Genomic DNA, 7177 nt, shown 5'->3' on the forward strand with positions numbered 1-7177 from the left:
TACATTACACAAATGAATAATTTTTTAATGCTACAAATGACAAGACCTCCTTTCTATATATAGGAGTCTAAGGGGTCATAATATAATGAGAGCCAACATAACAATAATAATATAAGGGCACAACAATAACAATAGTGGACTTCTATGGGGCACAATAATAACAATATGGAGACTACATATGTACAACAATATAATAAGGGGGTTGAACTAATAACAATAGGGGTTACTCTACTAATATAGGGACCTAACATAAGGTTTAAACATTACAAGTTTAATCTCTCGGTTGAATATTACATTGGAGATGTTATTATGTTTCATTCGAATTATTGGGAAACTTCTCGAACCCTCACCTGGTTGCCCGTGTGATGGACACTTGGGTTTTGATACACCATTGATTTGTCGATGATCGAACGACTCTGGTGAGGGAGAAGGTGGTTAGGGTATTACCCCCTCCTAAACCCTCGTTCTGATTTTCATTTGTCGTCATTCCGAAGGATGGTGCTGCTCTGCACTCATGACATGTCCGTTCACTTAACACCTGCAACACTACATCACCAGCGTGATCTGCGAGAGATTGAGGAATTCCCTTGTTTCTGGTTTGTCTCTGTACCCATTTTACACCTTGGACAGGTCTCAGTGATCCGCCGCTAGCTACCATGGAGTTGTGACATAATCTTCTACAAGTAATGAGTAAAGTGGGTTTCCTGCATTTTTTTTACATTGTTTAACAGAGAAACTAAGAGGGTTTTGCCCCACAGGTTCTGGTTAGGTCAGTTGTCGCTCCACCTGCTAAAGGTATATCGACTCTGTCAAATTACAAATATTTCCTTTTGAATTGTTTGGGTTCATCGATTGTTTACATATACGCATATCTGATTTGTTCTTCCATTGATTCAATTGTTACAGGTATAGCATACAAACCATGTTTTTTTGTTTGGTCTCAACACAAATCCCTTGTGCAGAGGAGAGGGATTAACTATTGGCTCCTATTCTGGGTATTCTCGGAACTCGTGAGGGTTTGACATCGCCTTTAAAATCTTCTCGCGTTCACCTACCTCTCTGGTTGCTAGACCGACATTTGAATTGGGGCTTTTTGTCCCATAGAGTTCCTGAAATTTAATGGTTTCATAGCCCGCGACTTCCTGTGTAAAGGGATATAATTTCCTCATTCTCTAGAATACCCATATTAACTTAAGACGAATATTTAAACATTCTGATTGCTCTATTATTTACGGAGTTGTCTATAATGCGGCGGAAGAAATTGAGATGAAATCATGATTTGTTGCAGTTAAAATGGTTTTTTAACTGCATATTCGGATTCAGCACCCTGAAAAACCCCACGGTTTCATTGTGCAGAAATTAGCTATCAAACTTGGATTCCGATAAATTACTGCCGGATTTTCACCGGAAAAAATCGCCGGAAAGGCTTTCAAAAAGTCGCGTTAAAGAATACTGCATTATTTACAATTATGCTCTTTGTTTCTGTGGAGTTATAATCGCGATGAGTATTATTGAATGTAATGTCTTAGTTTTATAGTTTACATTCTCATAGTTTTTATGGGTTCTAAGATTCATTTATGCTAGTGCTTGTAGCAACAGTCCTTATCGAATTTTCTTAAATATTATGGTAACGGTTGTGTCAAGAACTCGAATTTCTGGGAGTGTAATAATGGTTAGCTATATTTTGTTTTCGTGATATTCTTTTTAAATTTCTATGATGTTTCATCCCAAAAAGGGGTTTACCATTACGGTGTTGAATTCGACTCTTATTTCAGCTTTTCTTGCGAGGCATCAACATTACATAGAATATTGGTTTCCTACTCAGTGTAACTTCTGAATTTGTTTATATTACGCATTCCATACATAACCTCATGTTAAGTGATAATTCTGTTTTGATTATTATCTGTTGTAGATATTAAATATTCCCCAATAGGGTTTACTATTATTTTTCCTTCCACATTTTCTACCTATTTTACAGTTTCTGTCAAGGGTATTTGATTGTCTGGCTTCAGATCTCAACCTCATGATTAGACTAAGTAGTACTGACATCAAGGTCCTATCGCATTTATCATATTTTATTCTTGTAATGTAACTAGGTCAATTTCCCCATGGGCACCAAATCTAATAGTCTTTATCGGACAATACCTATTGTATAGTCCTACTACAAGTTTGATACATCAATATTCATTCAGCTGAAATGTATACCTCTACTATTCTTTTCATCTATAAGCAATTACATAATTTCATACCAAAACCACAACCCATACAAGTAATACAGTAAACGAACATCAATACTTATAGTCATAAAAGAAGACTAATTATGTAAAAAATTTGTAAAGTATTTTTCTGCATGATAATAATCTAGAAAACTCAATCAGAAGAGCACCCTCCACCCTTCCAATGAGATCGGCAATGACATCTGAATCTGCCCCCGAGCTTTCCAACTACCAATACAGTTTCCCAATCCGGGTCAACTTTGTAGACCTTAAGACCCCTTTTTGCGTCCAATCCAAAGTTATTTATATGAGGTATTCCACTGGGTCCAACCCAACTTAGGAAATTCCCTCCACCTGTAGTATACAATTGCGCTTTCTTGGTTGAATATTATTTACCTCCTCTCCTCTCAAAGAAAAGTTGGAAAAAAGAAAGAACCCCCTTCCTCTCCACCGAGATCCATTTATCTCCAAAGAGAGGAAAACTAAGAATCATAATAGTTTAATTGTTTGGTAGTTAGATAACTTTGTTTAGGGTCTCTCCCTTTTGAGTTTCTAGTCATATATATATATATATATAACTTCAACAAGTATAATTACGTACATATGTAAATATATTCATGAGTAATTAAATAGTTTTATTTTCTTTCAATCTCATAGGCTTTCCTCCTAAGCCAAGTATTAAAATCTCATAAACAAAATAATTAACCAGAGTTATAGTAACCAAAACAAACAATTACCAAATACTCATGTATCGTGGTGTGACATATTCCCCCTCTTGTTTGAAACACAATCCCCGATGTTTTAAGTTTGTCCACAAAACAGGTCAAGGTACACCTGTCGCATTAATTCCTGATCCTCCCAAGTAGCCTCCTTCGGGCTAAATTTCTTCCACTACACTTTAACTTGGGTGATAACTCGCCTCCGCAACATTGTTTCTCTCCGTTCTAAAATACGTAAGGGCTCTACCAAAAACTCTCCGTCTTGTTCGACCTGCATATCATGTATAATATAGTTTTTAGTTCCATCAAGTTATTAACTTAAAAAGAACAAGCATACATCATGAGACTTACTCAAATACATGTACATCTTGCCAATTTATGATGTGTTTGGTGTTGGAAATAATACTGAGAGAGGGGGTGAATCAATATTATCAGATCAAGAATTTTTCTTTTTCATAATTAGATTTATATATGCTACTTCAGAGACGGGAACTAGCATGTACACGCAACTGTCTTTGAGGCAACTAACGTTTATGCAGTAAACTAATGATTCAGTTAATTCATCATATGTTGATTTATAATCAGTGCATCAGTACTTCATCAATCATTAAACAGTAACCATGTGCAGTATAAACATAATAAACCATTATACATAAGCAACACACATGAACACCAAGATTTAAGATGGAAACCCAATGTGGGTGAAAACCACCTGTTGTTATCGTCTCTGTCTTCTTTTAATAATAAGAAAATCTATTTACAATCTTGTATTGGTGAAAACTCATACCAGTACGCAGGCTTCTACCTGCAGAAGGTTACAACCTTCTCTCATCCTCCAGCTTCTACTGGAAGGGAGCTACAACCCCCTAGCTCTTGTACTAGCCAATATGTTTACTAGTACGTAGGTGCCAGCCTATAGAAAACTCCACTCTTCCACCAGGGACCATGTTTCATGAATTTTCAGGCTGGATGCTCCTGGCACATATCAAGACATATGAAGACCTTGACTCATCAATAACCCATCAGAAATTTAGAAACTCAAACTTCATCAACCAACATGCAGTGAATCTGAAACAATCAGATCACTACCATCAAAACACTATGCTAAACCCAGAAACCTATATCAACATTCATAACCAACTGAAACCTCAAAAATTCATGTGTTAGATTGTATACGCTACTTCAATGAAGTAAACTTGCGTGTATACGCTACTTCCTTCAACCCAACCTGTGTATACCTCTAAAGATTCTGAATCATAAAATCTCTGAATCACAAACTGTACAAACCAGCAGTGTACTGAACATCTAGAAATTTACACAGATAGGCAACATAAAATACTTCTTATCACTTATACAATCAGTCAAATATCAACCTCATTATGCATTCAAATTTACATTCAAATCTAAGAAGACTTCATTGACAGGCAACAGTAAAATAGCAGCAACAATAAATCAGCAATATTGATCTAATAGATTAGTCATCTCTGAACATCAAGCCTTTCTTTTGTATACGCTACTTGAAAGAACAGAACTTGCATGTATACGCTCTTTTTCCAAGATGAACCTGCGTACATATCTGCAAATATTGACTTAGAACTTTGCTTCAATTCCAGACTTCAGAAAAACCTAGATCATGAAAGATAACGAATAAAACAGACGCAAAACATCATATCTAGCCTCAACCTCAGATCATTCAAGAATAAGTCATTTCAGGTCTCATGATCCTGATCTAATATTAAACTCAAGGTGCACATAAATATTACAGATCTAGTCCCAAACATAACCCTGCAACATAAAATATACTTCAGATAGAAGTATTCCTTAGAATCTTATTCACTTGCTCATTTGGTCTTATGATCCTCTCTTCTTTATATAGTTTTTGGTCTTTCTCAATACCATGGACCGAATCCACTTAGGACCAATACCTTGGATCAAATACCATGGACCAAATACCTCAGACTAAATACCTAGGGTCAATATCATGGTCCAAAGATACCTTGGACCAAATACCTCAGACCAAAACCATGGTTTTCAACATGTACGCGCTTTGCCTTCTGTGGGAGTGCATGTGTACGTTATACGCTATTTCTGTTCTGAGTACCTGCATGTATACGCTGCTTGGACTAAGTGAACCTGTGTGTATCTCTTAAACTACTCTTACATCATCTTCTTCCTTCAACTTCTTTATTATGATCAATAGACCTTAGTTCCATCTTCATGATCCTCTGCACCACTACCCTATTCCCTCTGAATATTCTTGTTAGCCTCTTATGAAAACTGAGTTGACCTGTAGAGTTGCCATCAAGGACAATACTTGTATCATAATGCCAACAATCTCCCCATTTGGACTCGATGGAAACCATGATGGTGTTGACTACTGCAAGCTGTAAAGACTATTAGAGATACCATACAACACCAAAATACCAAAATACTCTCCCCCTTTGACATTAAGGGAAAAGGACGGATCACTCTACTCTCCTCCTTTACATGATGCCATCCATACTTCCCCTTAGTACATGCCGAGTCTGTAGAGAGATGATTCAATATAATAACATGACACTATAACTAAACAAAGTGAGTATGACCTCCCTATGACCACGAAGTCATACATACATCCATCACCCAACCAAGTGGGGATACACCATATTTGACTCATCTGCCCAACCAAGTGGGGATATACCAAAGTTTATACATGACAGAAATACAACAATTATTACATCATCCATCCCAAGGATATTGGGGAAATAAATTACATCATATGACCAATAGAACTCATTGAAATATAGACCATGAAAGAAGAAGTTATATCACACTAATGACTGATGCAACTAAGAAATAGTTGAGTTCAACAACTATAATGCCAACAATGTGGAATGGAACACTCCCCCTGAACCTATGCTAACACTATTTTTTTTTTGTTAGAAAAAAATATACGCACTTTTAGTGAAGGCAACCCGTGTGTACTCGCGCATATACTTCATGAAACCAACGTGTAGTAAACTTCCTCTAAAAAACTGGATTTAACAGCATGATGATGCAGCAACAACTCCCAACTTTTGTTTGAGATATTCAAATGTTTATTTGGGCAGTGGTTTAGTGAATATATCAGCAACCTGTTCTTTGGAGGGGACATACTCCAATTTGACCTTTTGTTCAAGCACTTGTTCTCATAGAAAATGGTACTTGATGGGTATGTGCTTGGTCTTGGAGTGCATGACTGGATTCTTTGAAATACTGATGGCACTTGTATTATCACATAGAATGGAGATGGGTGGAGTACATGTGATCTAAATGTCTTGCAAAGTTTGCATCATCCAAAGTAGTTGTGTGCAGCAAGATGCAGCAGCCACATATTCTGCTTCAGCTGTAGATAAAGCAATTGAACTTTGTTTCTTGCTGAACCAAGACACTAACTTGGAACCCATATAGAATGCACCACCACTAGTGCTTTTTCTATCATCAACACTTCCTGCCCAATCTGCATCTATATATGCATGAAGAGTAAGATCTGCATCTCTAGGATACCATAGTCCAAATTCCTGAGTTCCTTGAAGATATTTGAAAATTATTTTGACTACCTGAAGGTGTGATTCCTTTGGATTTGCTTGGAATCTTCCAACTATTCCTACTGCATGCATGATGTCAGGTCGGGTACCTGTTAGATAAAGCAGACTGCCAATCATGGATCTGTAAGTTGGTTGATGTACTGCTGTTGATTCATCATTTGAGCTGAGATTGCATCCATCTTTAGTTTACTGAACTTGTAGACCAAGAATATAGGTAAGTTCACCAAGCAAGGACATTTCAAATTCTTGTTGCATTACTGAAGCAAAATTCTGACTCATGGATTCTTCATTGCTACCAAAAATGATATCATCAACATAAACGATAATAATTAGCAATTTATCATTTTCAATATTTGTATATAATTTGCTATCTGCAAAACCTTTTGTAAAACCTTGTTGGTGTAGATATTTGTCAAGGTGATAATACCAAGCCCTTGCAGATTGTTTCAGACCATAGAGAGCCTTTTTGAGTCTCCATACAGGTTTTGCATCATTTCCAAGAATGAATCCTTCTTGTTGTTCAATATAAACTTATTCTTCTAAATCTCCATTAAGGAAGGTTGATTTTACATCCATTTGGTATACTTTGAATTTTCGAAAACTAGAAAGAGTAAGAAATATTCTTATGGCTTCAAGTCTGGCAACAGGTGCAAAAGTTTATTCAAAATCTATACCT

General features: G+C 36.4%; 1 long non-coding RNA gene across 1 annotated transcript; it reads left to right on the plus strand.

Annotated features, from left to right (window-relative positions):
* Nucleotides 1-295: 295 nt before the first annotated feature.
* Nucleotides 296-1233, plus strand: LOC149168919 (uncharacterized). Its single transcript, XR_016259352.1, has 2 exons — nt 296-795; nt 907-1233. It is a non-coding gene; the product is annotated as an uncharacterized LOC149168919 (long non-coding RNA).
* Nucleotides 1234-7177: the final 5944 nt, after the last annotated feature.

Source organism: Pinus tabuliformis, chromosome 4_2 (assembly GCF_031772625.1).
Source record: "Pinus tabuliformis cultivar Carrire ecotype Pingquan chromosome 4_2, CPIR1, whole genome shotgun sequence".
Classification (NCBI taxonomy): domain Eukaryota; kingdom Viridiplantae; phylum Streptophyta; class Pinopsida; order Pinales; family Pinaceae; genus Pinus; species Pinus tabuliformis.